The sequence below is a fragment of the Tamandua tetradactyla genome, chromosome 16, assembly GCF_023851605.1.
Source record: "Tamandua tetradactyla isolate mTamTet1 chromosome 16, mTamTet1.pri, whole genome shotgun sequence".
In the NCBI taxonomy this organism is placed as follows: Eukaryota; Metazoa; Chordata; class Mammalia; order Pilosa; family Myrmecophagidae; genus Tamandua; species Tamandua tetradactyla.
The window spans coordinates 44,690,566-44,706,776 of record NC_135342.1 but is presented as its reverse complement, the minus strand read 5'-3'; the positions used below and the strand labels follow the sequence as shown (position 1 = coordinate 44,706,776).

Below are 16,211 nucleotides of genomic sequence, written 5' to 3'. Positions count from 1 at the left end.
ATATTTAATCTAATCAGATGACGGTTTTAAGAGAGAGGTCAGAAGAGAGAATCTCCCTCTCTGCTTCAGCCAGCCAGCCTCTCCAGGGGAATTCATTAAGACCTTCATTGGAGCTGCCGGCTTGCAGCCTGCCTATGGAATTTGTACTTGTATAGCCTCACAGTTGCATGAGACACCTTTATAAAATCTTATGTTCATGATATCTCCTATTGGTTATGTACTTTCCCTAGAGAACCCTGACTAACACAGGATTCACCCAACCTGCCAGGCTTAACCATGTCTCCCAGGTTTGGACAATCAGAAGACCCTACACCTGGTCTGCGATTGGTGCAGGGATGGACAAAAAACCTAAGAGACCTAATCAGAGCCCTCCCCTGTGTTGTTTATGGGAACTATCAAGAGATTCACAGGGTGTAAGGGCCACGCAACCTAGAACAGTCAGGGGACACCTTTTCAGCCCTACGTAGAGAGCAAGCTAAAAAATGAGGCCAACGCAGGGGGATCCAATACTGAGAGATGGACAGACAGAAATGGGGCTGGTACCACATTGCTGGGGGACCACATATGATTTACCCTGAGCTTTTTGGCTATATGAACCACAAAACTTTTTCTTTTAATTTTCTTTACCCAGGTTGAGATGGGCTTTCTGACCTTTGCAGTAGAGTTGGGTGTGCTGGTCTGGAGTTGTTATGTACTACAGAAAGGCCATGTTCTGTTTCCTAATCCAATCTCTTGGAGGTAGACCTTTTGATGGGACCTTTTTATTAGGTGGATTCCTTGGAGCTCTACCTCTGCCTATTCAAGGTAGGTCTCGATCTACTTAACTGGAGTTCTCTATGAAGAGAATAAAGACAGAAAACAGAGAGACAGAGACAGAGAGCAGAGAGTTAAAACCAACTGAAGGACGCAGAGGAGAGAAACACCAAGGAGATGCTAAGAGAAGACCTGCAGGACACAGAGAGCTCTGAGACGTGTCCCTAAGAAGTGAGCAATGACACACAGAACCTAAAACCAATGGGACCTGGGAGCAAAGGACCAACTTACGCCTTCCCATGTGACAGAGGACCCCTGGAAGTCATCAGCCTTTCTTCAGTGAGGGTATCTTGTTGATGACTTAATGTGGACATTTCTATGGTCTTAGAATTGTAATTTGTAACTAATAAATCCCCACCGAAAAAGACAACCCATTTCTGGTGTAGTGCATTCTAGCAACTTTAGTGAACCAAAACATTGGGCTAATGCACTCCCCTTCAAGGCCCTGATCATGTCTCACCTCCTCCCAGAGCATTCTCAGTTTATGCTTCCAATCTCCCCCTTCTCACAACACAAACTGCACTGAGCATCTTATAACAACTTATGTTATCCCCTCACATGCCATTTCATGATTTTTCTAACCATTTCCTGGTTTCCTCATCCCACACCCCTGTTTCTGGAGGGCAGAGGAGCTCTCTGAAACCGTTCTTGGGGGTGGTCTTAGGCTCTTAGTAATTCTAGGACCCTCCCATAGGTAGCCACTTGTGATCAAATCATCAGTGTACTGATGACAGGTGACCTTCCTACCCCACCCCCAGATGTCCACTCATAGTCCCACTACAGAGCCCACAAACCCAGCTGCAGCTTTTTCCCTGGTCTTATTCTAAAATTCAGACTTGCCATAATTTCCCTTTAGACTTTGGGAAAAGTCTCAAGCCAGGGAATGTCCAGAATGACATCACTTCTCCGGAACACCCGGACTCAGTTCACCAGCACCCAAAACCTCTGTTTGATATTAGTGGAAACCCCTGGATGGGTTGAGTCAAGTGCAAATCACTGCTGGTGCCTCATTCAGCTTTGTTGCTTCCCTAACCCTATAAGTGTTGGCGATGGGAAGTGGAAGAAGAGGAGAAGGAGGAGAATAACAAAACCTCCAGGTCACTGTAGACTGTTTGTTGAGAGGACACAGTACCTCAGAGTCCCCGGGCTCTGGGTTTGAGTCCTGGCTGTGCCACCATTTGGCTACACATCTTCAAGCAACTCCTGTTTTCTCCCTAATCTTCAGTTATTTTGACTCTAAGATGGGGAAAACAATAACCTGGCAAGCTGAGTATTATTTTGAGGTCCAAAGAAGATGCTGTATGGGAGGGGTCCTTATAAACTAAACTTCTGTGCATGTGCTGGTGCTCTCAGTGCCTTCTCTTGAAATCTCTTTGAAGAGTTCTTAACCTTCATTGAGATTTAGCATAGGGCTTAGTATTAGAGGCAAAATCAGGCTTCCTTCACCCTTGCTCGTCCTTACAACCAAATGTCAAGTCCCTCAGAAAGATGTTCAAACCCTGAAGAAACCACTGGGTTTGACCATATGTTCTGCAGTCAATAGCATCCCCTTCAGAGATGGAATCAGAGTACCATGGCTCTCTCACCTGGTACCCAGGTGAACAGGGGAGCACTATTTCATCCCATCCTGGAGGACTCTGAAAGACACAGCTACCCAGAGGGAATTATTTCGGAGGCAATGACAAAACATTCTGAAAATAAATGAGGAGACTGGGAATCCTTTTTTATACATTCCCCATCCCTATCTATTCCTGTTGCATGTTACCAGGGAAAGGATCTGGGGATTTATGTCCCTCTTTTCCAGCAGTTTCAAGGAGGATTGGCAGAGGTAAGCCTAAGCCACCATTGGGCTGAAAGAAAAGCTCTGGGTTTCCCACTGTTTCTCTGAGTAGCCAGAGAAACTGCAGTTATTTCTTTAGGTTCATATTCACCTCTTTAATGTATTGGGCCTCACATCAAGTTTCATTTCCTCACCCACAAATGGTCCCAGGGCAGGGATGCTGTCTGGACAGGTGGAGTCCTTTGGTGCAGGAGAGGGAGTGTTGGCATATGGCAGCAGTTTGAGGGTATTGCCTGGACTCACTTTACAGATGGATAAGTCAAGGCCAAGAAAGTCTTCAGATTTCTGGTTTGCTCCTCTTTTTGCATGGTCAGTGTTTTCCAAAGTGTTTGGAAACCTGAGTTGCTCAAAGTTTCGCCTACGATGATGCTGGTTCATGAATTGTTTCATATTGTTTTGTGCCAAAATAAGTACAGAAATTGAGGGTCAGTGTTTAGAAATTCATATTACACTTTGACTGCCAGAGTACCCAAGGGCTTGATCAGTGGACTTATTTCTTTGAACAGGGCGTTCAGGGGAGCTGTGTACTTGTCATACCTATAAACCATGCTTTGACTCCTGGTGGATTGGGGATAAAATTGAAAACTGCTTCTTCAGCACAGATAGTGTGAGAAGCGCTGTTTTATGGGGACTTGAGTGATGTGAGAAAATTTAATGATGAGCATTTTTTAGCGATAACAGAGACTTACTTCTTTTCAAATGTTTTAGAAAAATGTATCACTGACACATTAAACCTGTGAGTTTATGAATATTATGGCTTAGCATGAAGGTAGAATGGGTATTTAAGCCAAAAAATTTAAATAAGACAACTTTAAAAAAAGAATGTTAGCAAAATAATTGTACAGTTGCTCCATGAACAGATATACCAAATCATTATAAAGCTAATTTTGTGAATGATAAGCATAAAGAGCAATATTCGATGCCAAATATATTTGCTGAAAGTTAAAATCAAGTTTCATTATAAAAGCTTGGAAAGAATAATAGCAAGTAATAACATTTTTCACTGCAATGTGCTGAACGCGTTCTCGTCTAAGCTGAATAACCTTGTCAGGAGAATATTCTGGCTCCCCATTGTGCAAGGAAAACAATTCAGGGCAGAAAGACAAAGGGACTCAACTTTGGTCATGTCAAGCAAAGCCAGAGCTATATGCTAGAATGGGATGGACATTGCTTGGGAAAAAGGAAAATCCTCACCTCTGGTTCTCAGGGAATGATTCTAGGAAGAAGGCAGTGTGGGACAGATTCTTAGCAACTTTTGCTATGAAGACACACTTGCCTCATGCCATCAGACAGCACTGGACGTATTCTCCCAGGGCCCAAATTAAAACTGATTTGTCTGTGAGTCCAAATGATTGGCTGCCACTGGTCTGGGCTCCACTTCTCCATCCGTTCCTTTCCTCCCCCACTCTGGGCCCTGACACCCTATTGGAGTCGCCACTCTTTCGAAAAGACTAAAAATTGCTTTATTTTTCACCGCTAATTTGCCAACAAGCTCAGCCGTCAGTCCAGTTGGCCCGAAATGAAATTCTATAATTAGACAAAAGCCTGGGTCAGCGACCTCCTGATTGCAATATCTTGTCTCTTTTGTCCCTTTCTTCCACCACCTCGCCCATGGGACGAAATTGCTCCGGCTTCTCAGGCGGCATCCCGAATGAGGTGGTATTGGAAACCAGTGAGGCATGGCCCTGTGGAGGTGTTCATAGCTTTGCAATAATTTACCCATTTTCATTTTGTTTGATTTCATTAACACCTGGGTCTCAGGGGAGAGTCCAGTTGGGAAGGGAGAAAAAAACAAGTGATGTCAGTTGAAATCGAGTGGTTATCACCACCTTGTCCTGAGACACCGAGGGAGTGTGAAATACCAGGAGTGTCGTCAGGTCCCATCTTGGTGACAAGGGATGTCTCTCTGTGGGCACACCTGCCTCTCCCTTGAGGCGTCTTTCCCTGTTCCTTCTCAGCCCTTCAGGCCCCCTTCTCTGCCTCACTGCATTAGCACCGAATTAGAGCATGGCATGGGTCCTCTCTCAAGGAGTCAGCCTTACCTGTCTGTTGACCCAATGCTACTGGGGCATCCAAGCAGAGTGGCCAAATGGTCAAGAGCTCAGACCAGGTGGGTGCTAATCCTGGCTCCACCTCGAGAATGGAGTTTCACCTACAAAAGCCTGGCTTCCTTGTAAATAAAGTGCTGATGGCACCACCTACCTCACAGGGCACTGCAAAGATCAGGTGGGATGCTGGGTGTGGAGCACCGGAAGCCCTGTATATTGTGAGTGCTCAGAAAAGGGAGAAACAGCAGTGGTAATGGTCGTCGTCCTCTTCTCCTCTCCCCATGGATGATGTGATCATCTCCATCGTCGCTAGCAGATCCTGCATTCCAGCCTCAGCAGGATCTCTCCAAACAGAAGCCAGGCCCAGAGTGAAGGCTGAAGTGTTTGCTGGGGGGACTCATGGGGCGAGGAGCAGACAGCTCTGCGGACCTCTCTCTCAGCTTCCCCCAGAGAGAGCTTTTGATCTAATATAAGTCACATTACAGACCTGCGTACCCCACCCTCTCCCCAAGCCACAAGAATTCTGGGTGACTTGGGGGACAGCGACGGAGTAAAACTCACTGACCAGTGAGGACTGTTTGGGGAGAAAACCCACCACAGCCGGAATGAGTGTGCATATCCATTCTCCCTGTTTATTCCCCAGGTCCCTAGAAGGCATCGCCAGGGAAGACAAAATGGCAGACAAAAGCCATTGCCATTTTGCCCATGACAATAGCAGGGAGGGGGAATCATTACTTTAGGGTGGAAAGGTCTTCCAGATGCCCCCAGCCCCCCAAATCAACAAGAGCATTAGAGGCAAACCCTTCCGTTGTTAAGGAGAGGGTAATGTTAATTGCGGCTGGCATCCACCTGCTCTGTGTCATTCCATCCCGAGCAGCTGCTATGGGTGCCCCTAGCCCTAAATGCCCCCACCCAGTCTGGTGTCAGGGTTCCAGACTGCAAGCATCATTAGTTCATAGGCTCATAGGCTGCGAGGGAAGGAACCCTGCCACCTGCTCTTCCTCCTTTTTCCCCAGCTTGGGAAAGGACCCATCCAGACACTGTGATACCAGAACCCCGGCACAAGCTCGGACAGCAGCAGAGGGAGGGAGAATGCCATCGGTACCTGCCAGGAGACGCCCTCTCTCATCAGGAGGTCTTCATTACGTGCAAAATTCCGCATGCGCCAGAATCCTCGGGTCCCATGTCAAAAGTGCAGATTCCCGGGCTCCACACCAAGATTTTCTGTGTTAGGAGGATGTTGTGAGGGCCAAGAAGCTGCAAGTTTAACTAGAGTCCCAAGGCTTTCCTAAGGGGCAGGTGTTGGTGGGGAGAAGGTCCCTCCTCCTACTTGGAGAAGCGCAGTCTTAGATCCCAGCATCTCTTGGGCCATCTGGCCACATGAGGGGGTCCATTCAAACCCCCTGAATCATCTCTACATCCTGATAGACCCTCACCCCAGACATCCTCCTACAACACCACCACCTCAACCCTGAGGCTGAGGCACCCAGTCCGGAGCCATCACTGGGTTCCTGGGAAAACCCCAGGGCCAGGGTGCCCCCAGGCTTCCCCCCGCAAACCACACTCACGCTGCCCAGCTCAGACTCCTTCCTATCCTTTTGTACACACCAAGTTCAAGTCCACTTTCGCACTTGCTCTTCTCTTTCCTGGTGAGACCTTCCCTGGCTCTCCCGTCTGCTCTGGACCCCTCCCAGGTCCTCTCCATCACATGACTCTGCTTTGCTGCTTTGTTTTTTTTTTCATAACACTGAAATTTCCTGCTTGCCTGTCTCCCTTATAAAGGAAGTAAGGAAGTTTGCATCCCTTGTTCTTTCTGTGCCTCAGTTATCCGTGAAAGGGGGATAATAATATCACCCAACTTTCATGACTGTTGAGATGATTAAATAAATTGCCAAGCACTTAGCACAATGACCCACGCATGGTAAGCACCATACAAGTTGTGGTTTTATTATTAGTATTAGTTCAGGGCTCTCCAGAGAATCAGAACCCACAGGAGATACAAGTGTGTATGTACACATGTGTGTGTAGCCATGTGTGTGTATATACATGTGTGCAGATATATCCTATGTACACATGTGTCTACAGATAAAGAGAAAGAGTTATTGAAAGGAACTGACTCACATCATGCGGGCTGGCAAGTCTGAGTTCATAGGGCAGACTGAGGGCTGGAAATTCCAGTGAGACTGATGTTGGGGTGTTGAGTCCATATGCCTTAGGCTACAGACTCAGCAAGAAGTGGAGGGTACAGAATTCCTTTGGTCCTGGACCTCGCTGTTAAGACCTCCAGGTGGTGGCATGAGGCCCACCCATGAAATGGAGGTCATCTCCTTTACCTAAGGGCAATGGCTTGTAAGGCTAATCCCAACCCTGACATCCTCCACAGGGACAAGGAGGCCAGTGTTTGCCCAAACAACTGGGCCCCATAAGTTAGCCAAGTTGACACATAAAATTAACCTTCACATCATTTATATTAATATTATTGCTTTATTGCTTCGTTCTCAGCATCTGGAACTTCACTCCTCCAATGTAAGCAGCTGATACATATTTTTGAATGAACATACAAATGAATGAATGAACTGAGATGCAGAGGGTCTGAAAAGTCCCACCCCTGTCTGCTTCCTGAGACCCAAGTCATCCCCACACCTCCCGGGCTGTAATTACCCAATCACCAGAAACCCAGCCCCTGAGGGCTTCGCACACAGCAAATTTTTCAGAGATGAAAAGCTCATTTGTTAATAACCACATAGCAATATCTAAAATTTTGGTTGCATTGTGAGGCTGGGTGCCTTCCCCATTCACCAATGACAGACCACTTAAAAAATAAATAACACATATAATTTAGGCAACTAAAACAAATAGCTGTGTTGGCTTTCCCTGGGAAAATATTTTCACTATTTCCTCGAGGCGTCCCCATGGGTGCCCCTGCCGTGGCCTCCCCTGCTGGGATGCTTTCTCAGCAGGCAGCCTGGGAGTGGAGCTTGTAGAGCAGTGGCAGGGAGGAGACCTCGCCCATAGCCTCCCATAGCCCGTTCCTGGTGAAGCCAGGGTGCTGTCCCCCTAGCTGGGAAGGGGGAAAACCTCTTTCTCACCCCACCCTTACCCCCACTCTCTTTCCTCTTCCCAGGAGAGAGGGGCAGACAGGCAATGACATGAGCAGAGTAGCTGGGTGTGCAAGGCAATAGGGACTAGCAGGGCTTGTGGTGAATACAAGAGCAAGGGTCTTTTCCAATGGACAAACCCCACCAATTAATGCTGTGTAACGGTATAGGGCTGGTGTTACCAAATCTCCCGATGTCACAAAAGAAGCCATCCATTTGGATTTAAACTGCTAACTTTCTAATGGCCTCAACAGCCCTATTGTTCTGGCCCCTTGTTGCCTCTGATTTTGTCTCTTACTTCCCTGCCCTTCACTCATCTGACTCAGGCCACACTGGCCTCCCTACTATTCTTGGACCATACCAGGCACACTCCCACCTCAGGACCTTTGCACTGGTGGTACTATCTGACTGGAACATTCCTCCCCCAAAACAAACATATGACTTGGAAGGCCAGTGTGGCTGAAGCACAGAAGGTGAGTAGGGATATGGCAAATAATGGGGTCAGAGTGGACCCCAAGGACAGCCAGATCATAGGCAGTGAGGAGAGAGATTATAAATACGCAGGGGGGTTTTAGTTGTCACAAAGACCAGGGGCATTAGCAGCACTTAATGTGCAGGGTCAGGCACGCCAGACTCCCTGAAATGTGTGGATAACCCTCCAAACAAGCAACTATCCCTTCCAGTGTCGCACCAAACATCAAGGTAGAGGAAAAGCCTAGTTTTGATGTTAAGTGTGTTGAGTCTAGCTTTATTACACGTTTAGTACAAAAAGCTTGGTTTGGTTTTGTCTTGCACAATTCTACTAAACACTGAGCTTTTTAGGACTGCTGCCTGTGTGTAAATCAAGCAGAGATCCTTCTCTGCTGCGTTGGAAGCTTTCTGAGGAGTTGGTCCCCGTACGGGACCCACACCACTGAAAGCTGTGCCACTAGTGGGGTTGACCCACAGACAGAAAATCAGCCGGCGCTTGTAACATCATATTCACAGGGAGTCTAAGTGTGCACACAAGCTCTGATACCTTCGTTTTGTCTTTCAGGATAGTTGAGCTGCAATATGTACAAACTGGGATTACTATTATTTTATTATCAATTAGTTTCCTTTTAATTCTTCAGTAGTATATAGTTAGGACACCATATGGTTTATGTGGATTTATTTAAATTGCTTGTATAAATAGGTTCTGCTACTTATGAAGTTCATTTCAGCACAGTGGAAAGAGCATGCTGATGCACTTGGTATTTAAGAAAGAAAAAGGAGAGAAAATTTGTCCTGCTGGGCTGAGTCTCCTGTGCAGAACCTTCGTACTCACAGTAAAGGACTTGGCTTTTGCTTGGCCAGGCTGGGAGCCCTGGAGAGTTTGGGGCCCATCAGTGCTGGCTCTGACTTGCATATTTTAGAGGTCATCCAAGAGAAAGGATGGGAACAATGGCAGAGGTGGAAACAAGTAGAGCTGAGGGATGAAGACTCACAGGTGATACTAAGGTTTTGAGCTGAGTTACTGGAAGGAAAAAAGTGGACAATTTCTGAGTTAGGGAAGTCTGGGGTTTGATTTGGGCATGAGTCTGTGCCCCTGGGATAGAAAGAGTCCCCTGACTGATGTCAGAGCAAACTACCCACCCCACCTCCAAACAATTGCTGACCCTGGCAGTGTCACATAGACTGAGCATGAGATTTGGAGTCAGAAGACCTGAGTTTGATCCTGGTTCCAAAACTGACCAGCTGTGTGGTCCTGGGAAAGCCACTTAACCTTTCTGAGACCTGGTTTCTTCGTCAGAAGAACAAGGAGATAACCATACCCACCTTGAAGTGCTGCTGTGGAGACTGAACTCAGTATGAGCAAAGTATACTGTCACAGGAGATCCTTTCTGTGGACAGTGACATTGACCTACAGCTTCCTTGCTTCCTCAAGTCCACTTAAGCAATTCTCAAGAACTTAAGTGACTCACAGGCCCACCCTCAGCTCAATTTTCAATTTATTATCTATACTTGGCCCCTTTCCCTTAAATACTTAAGGGGTCTTTCAAAAGTGCACACCAGTTCACACACCTACACCCATGCACATGCAAAGGAACAAAAAGGAAGTAAAGAAAATTAAGAAAAGGACAAGATCAATCAAATTTAAGAATGAATAGCACTGCCACAACTGGGTACCATCCTGGGCACAAGTTCCCCAACAAACAAGACAAAATGGGAAAGTCAGCTATTACTGCATAACAAACCACCACAAATCACCTGGCCTAAAACAAACATTTGTTACTCTGCACAAATCTATGGGTCGGATGGGCAGTTCCCTAAAACAAACATTTGTTACTCTGCACAAATCTATGGGTCGGATGGGCAGTTCCATGGGTCTGGGCCAGGCTTGGCTGATGGTGGCTGGGCTCTCCTATACACGTGGTGTCAGTGGGAGGTGCCGGGAGCTGGGGCTCTGGGATGGCCTTGACTCAGCTCTACTCCACATGGTCGCTCATGGCAGGGGTCCAAGAGAATGAAAGCTGTAAGACCTCTTGAAGGCCACTTCTGCTAGGCTTAAAATCTGTTCAACATTGTCTCTGCCTCATTCTATTGGCTCAGGCAAGGCACAAGGCCAGCTCCGATTCCAAGGATGGGAAATAGATTCCATCTCTTAATGGGAGGAGGGAAGAATTGTCACCACTTTTTTTACAATTAACCACGAGGACAGATTACATCCCTCTAGTTATCAGAGAAGAAATACAGCAGTTTCTAGGTGCACAATGGTTCCCCTTGACCAACTCAGAGAAATGTTCCCGCGGGGCATAGTCTCACAGACACCGCACTGGCTTCATTTTTTTTCAGAACAGCTATCATTTATTGAGTACTTATTACTTGCCAGACACCGCTAACTACTTTGCATTTATTTGCTTCAAAAAAAATGCAAGAAGCAGCGTTTGGCTCTTAATCATAAGGACTTTAGTTGGTGCAACGATGGATAGTGACGGTGAATCCGTGGTCATCTTTGTTGTGGTTCTTTTATTGCTTTCTATTTGTGCAAAGTGACATTAGTTCTCCTTCTTATGGTAATGATATAATATCTTCCTTTTGAAACAGATCAAGTCTTTTTAAAGAGGATCATTAAAGAATTAAAGAAATAGCAATGCAGGCAGAGCATGACCACAGGAAGGTTCAGCAGAGGTCTGAGCAACAGGCTGCTGTTTGGGGAGCATAAGGAGTTCTCTGTTTTATCCCCTGATGTGCACATGTTAGGATTTCTATTTCACAGATGGGGAAACTGAGGACAGATGGGGCCTATGGATGCTCAGAGCCCAAAATGCTGCCGGACATGCCACTAGTTCAGAAAAGGCTCTGTGGCTTGTATCAGGAAGGCCAGCACATGGCAGAGGCCTGTGGTCCCATCTGTCACCAAATGGGACCCGTGGGGCTCCCTGGGTGTTCACTCCCCTGCCCCCCTACTCTGGGCTCTAAACATAATGAAGACCACGGGGCTGGGGATCCAGCAAGACACACACAGAATTTGAATCAACTAGAATTTGAATGAGAATATTCCCTAGAGACCCAAGCGAGATGTCAGACTGAGAGCGCCAGGAGAAGGAGGTGAAAGCGCGGTGCACAGAAATCGAAATCGCTCTACGCATAAGAGACCCAGGCTTACACGGGGTGCTGAATGAATTAGGGGAAAATAGATCCCTCATGGGAAAAGGACAGAGGAGAACTCTGTGCCCCCGGCACCATTGCAACTCGCCTCCGATTGTGATGACAGATGCTCTGTGGGCGCCAGTTCTGCGGTCGAGGATAAGGCCCAGGGTGGGCCCGAGGGGTAAGAGGGAGGCAGCAAAGCTCACCCTGGCTGTCCACTGCCAGCTCCAGACCACACAGGCCTCCAATCTCTCATTCGGGGCCCGGTGAACAACACCAGTGAGTCCCCTTGGCCGCTACCCCGTGTCTGATATCGCTTGGAAGTTCTTCCTGGAGTCTGGCTGCCTCTCTCCCACTCCTCTTCCTAAGGGGCATCATGCAGGAGTCCTGCCCCCCCAAGCAGGGGCCAACTCAGAGAGCCCACGTGACCATGTCAAAAGCTAAAGGGTCTTTGGGGAAAGAGAGGTGGACGGTAGACAGGCCAAGACATTTTTGGCTAAGGAGCAGGACACAGACGCCCAGAGCCTCTGTTTGTTTATTCATTTCTTCACATGTTCATTCATTAACGACACCGCACCCTGTACCAGAGAGACGCATGAGAGTGGATGAGCCCCAGGCCTGTCTGTGAAGAGTTAGGGGAAGCCCCTGTGTCCACCCTCCTGGGCCCACCCGGAGGGCAGTGGGGAGCAGGCTGGCCATCAGCCGGGCTTTGAGGCTTGGACCTGCCTTCTGGGCTATGCAGCCTGGACTAACCCCACTACCACTGGACCCTAGTTTTCCTCACCTGTGGGTGAGAAAAATAACCAAACCTACCTCAAAGGGATTTTTGGAGGGTTAAATGAGATGATGCGAGTAAAGTGCTTCAAACAATGCCTGGCCAATGGTCAGGGCTTCTTTTTTGTTGCTTTTATTATTATTTCTACCCTTTTCCCTAACACGTACCCTGCCTGTGTCCAGCCTTGGCCTGGCACTGCTCCACGCCCATTTCATGCCCCTGGGTTTTCTCCACCACCTGGAATGCTTCCTGCCTCCTCCCAATCCAACCCGTGCCTGGGCCGCCACTTCCCACCTCCTCCAGGAGGCCCTCCACACAGCTCCAGCCCGCCACCCTGACCCATGCAGCTGAGCCCCAGGATTCTGCAGGGACTGCCCCTTCTTCCTTTGTGGGGGCAGGGGACCCGTCTCCTCTGCTCAAAGGGTGACCTGCCCTTTGGGCAGAGCCTGAGCACTCCCCTTTTTCATACTGCGCAGGTGTGCCCTGGCTTGGTGATGGTACTCATTCCAGAAAACAGCTCCAACCCTTCCTTTTCTAAAGCAGTGGTTCCAAAGTGGGGGTGGGGGGAGGGGTTACCCCTCCATCCTGCCCCAACTGGGGGCATTTTGCAAAGTCTGGAGTCATTTTTATTGTTATGCTTGGAGGGAAAGGGGTGCTACTGGCATCTAGTGGGTGGAGGCCAGGGGTGCCACTAAACATCCTAGTGCAATGCAAAGAATGATCTGGCCCCAAATGCCAGCCCTGCCAGGATTGGGTAACCCTGCTCTCAGGAAGCACCTGCTATAGTTCAGAGAGCATCAGCTCTGGGCCTGGAGAATATAGCTCTCAGGACTGCACAAATCCCAGCCGGTGCTGTCTCGGCTTTGGCAGCTCCCAGCACTGAGAGCTGTGTCTGCACCGGAAATGAAGCTCCCGCTCCCCACCAAAGCGTCCTCCAAGTCCCTGCAGGTTTGCATGAGGCAGTTGACCTGTGACTAAGGCCAGCTGAGCTTCCCTTGTTCCCGCCAGGTGGTGGCAATACCCCATTAACCGGGAGGCCTGCGGGGCAGCACGGAGCAAGGACTAGAGGGAGTGAGGGCAAAGCTGGAGCATCCTGGGGTGGGGATGGGGCTGAGCCCTGGGACCAATTATGACAGCCGAATGCCAGCATCTGCACGTCTTTCTCCGCATCCAGCACATCCGGCTCCTGCTTGAGTCATGTCACTTGCTCCTAGTGTGGGCCTGGGAGGTATCATTGTTCCCATGACCCAGATGAGGAAACTGAGGCTGAGAGAAATCAATTTGCCCCAGGTCACCCAGATGGTAGATGGAGGAGGAGAGGTGGGATTTCAGATTAACTGAATTATGGTTTGTATTGAGACCCATTCCATGCAGGTACAGTGAAAGTACTAGATGGGGAATTCTTAACCTCGAGGGAGCCCAGAACCCTTGGAGAACCTGAGCTGAAACCCGTCGGCCTCCCCCACCCTGATCCCACCCCCACCCCCTCCCATCCCACCTATCCCCACCCCACCTCAACCCCCGCTCCCACCCCTGTCTTAGAGCATCTGCCACACTCACAGGGTGGGGGACAGATGAGCCGCCTGAAGCCTGCAGGGAGCTTGCTTCCTACAACATGATTCCAAGGGAATCTCCTGAACCCCAGTGTTAAATGTATTTTTGCATCTAAACCTGGTGTAGGCAAAATTTCCTGTATAGGGCCAGAGAATGCAGGCATATCTCGGAAATGTTGTGGGTTGGGCTCCAGCTCACGGCAATAAAGCTAATTTCACAATAAAGCAAGTCACATGAAAGTTTTGGTTTTCCAGTTATGTTTACACTATGCTGCAGAATATGAAGTGTGCAATAGCAATTTATCTAAAACGCAATGTGTATACCTTAATTAAAATGTGACAGACACGACGGGAGCACATGCTGTTGGAAAAATGGTGCCAATAGACCTGCCTGAGGCGCATAGTTGCCACCAACCTTCAATCTGTAAAAGAACTCAGTATCTGCAAAGCACAGTACAGCAAAGCAAGATGATACAAGGTATGCCTGCTTATATTTTTGGTTTTGTAGGTCATACTGTCTGTGTCCCAAGCATGCACCTGGTGTTGCAGCATAAAAGCAACCCTGGACAATAAGGGAAAGACTAAACCTGACTGTGTTCCAGTAAAATTTTAATTACCGAAATTCACAGACAGAGGCCTGCCTCTGGCCCGCAGGCTGTAATTTGCTGACTCCCATCTAAATAAAGCCCGGGGTCCAGGGGGCAGTGTCTATAGTGCAAGTCCTTGCCTCTCAGGAAACGGCACAGCCATGTCTGGCCTGAAACCTGGTGTGGTGACCCGGTTTCCCACTTGTATCACTGGGCACTCACCTCTTGACACTGAAGGCTGCTTACTCCAATGCCCTACTGCCCTGTGGATCGGCACACAGGGGTGACAGATGGGGACCCAGGGTCCTCTTCCGTCAGCTGGGAGAACTCTGAAGCTGTGTGCTCCACCCTGTCTCCCCGAGGTCCCCAGCAGGAAGAAGCTCCAGTGACCCAAGGTGGTAACTTCTTGACGATGTGCCATTACTGTCTGCCTTCACTTTCCTAACTCACTTCCCCAGGTCCTTGCTGGTGCTTCCTGGGATCCCTTCTCAAATAAGCCATTTGCACCGGAATCCTGGTCTCACGATCCCCTAACCCAAGCTAAGACATCCCTGGGAATCATCCCTGGCTCCTCTCATTCTCTCTCACCTTACCCCCAAACGATTAGCAAATTTCAACCACCCCACCCAGCCCTGACATCACAAAACCCTGACAGTTCAGCCCACTCATCGCCTCCGCTGCTGCTTCCCTCCTCCCCACCCCCCAGCCCAAGCCAGCTGCCACCAAACAACAAAAGTCATGTCAAGTTCCTTCCCTACTCAAAACCCTCCTGGGACTCCAAACACATTTAGAATAAAATCTCAAGTCCTTACAAAATACTAGATGAAGACCTTATAGGATCTGGCTCCTGGTCACTTTTCCAGTCTTTTCTGGCAATACTCTCCCCCTCATTCACTCTGCTCCATCATTCCGACCTCTTTGCTATTCTTTGACATTCCAAACACATCCCTGCCTCAGGACTTTTGCACTGGCTGTCTCACTTGCTTAGACCGCTGTTCCCTGAAATATTTGCCTGGCTCCCCACTCACCATAGTCAAGGCTCTGCTCAGACTGCACATGATTAGTGCGGCCATCACTGTCCACTCCCTGAAAATCAGATCCCTGTTTTTCCCTCTCTCCCCTCCACCTCCTGATTTTGCTCGTGCTTGCGTGTTATACATTTATTTGCTTATTTGGTTTTGTTTGGGTGCCCCAACTAGAATGTAAGTTGTCTAGGCTTGTGTCTGGCATATGCTAGTAACTCAATGAGTATTGGTTAAGGAAGGAAAGGAGGAGAGAAGGCATTAAACTGTCTAGGTTCAAATAACAGTAACATCTGTGATGGGATTCTTGTGGGGTTCAGGTGGGATAATCTATGTCCTGACAGATAGTAAAATGTTTAATGGGTGCTGCCATATTTATCACGGGGACCCCCATGGGTCCTCAATGTCCCCATGAAATGGGGTTGTTGAGAGAATTAAATGAGGCAGTGAATGTAAAGTGCTTCGCATATAGTAAAAAGCAGTGGTAATTTTTAATTAATATGTACACACACTTACTAGCACACACCCACACATACATACACACATACTCAGTCTATGAAGGGCTATTCATTTCCAGCTTCCCCAGAGACAGTCTCCACAGGGCCCGAAATTAGCACAGATCTAAGACCTTGAAGTCAGTAGCTGAAGAACCATCAGCCTCAGTCTGCCTACTGCCATGCTCGTCACCTCTGAGCTGACACCAGCACATTTATTCTGGGGATCTTCTCTTCCCATACACTCTGCAGCACCTGGTCTCCAACAGACAGGCAGTCCAGGGTCCCTTACAAGCAGACCCACGCAGGCATCTGAGCCCCGGCTGCTCCCCTTCCAGAGCCCAGACCACCACGCTGCGATGTTGCTCC

At 48.5% G+C, this 16,211-nt stretch overlaps 1 long non-coding RNA gene across 1 annotated transcript in view; it reads right to left on the bottom strand.

Moving 5' to 3' along the window:
* Window positions 1-14,915, bottom strand: part of LOC143660290 (uncharacterized) — a 39,781-nt gene extending 24,866 nt beyond the window's left edge. The window contains exons 1-2 of the long non-coding RNA XR_013163920.1: window positions 14,549-14,915; window positions 5,807-5,925 (exon numbers count right to left, since the gene is read on the bottom strand). This is a non-coding gene — a long non-coding RNA (uncharacterized LOC143660290). The remainder of the gene's footprint in view (window positions 1-5,806; window positions 5,926-14,548) is intronic.
* Window positions 14,916-16,211: the final 1,296 nt, after the last annotated feature.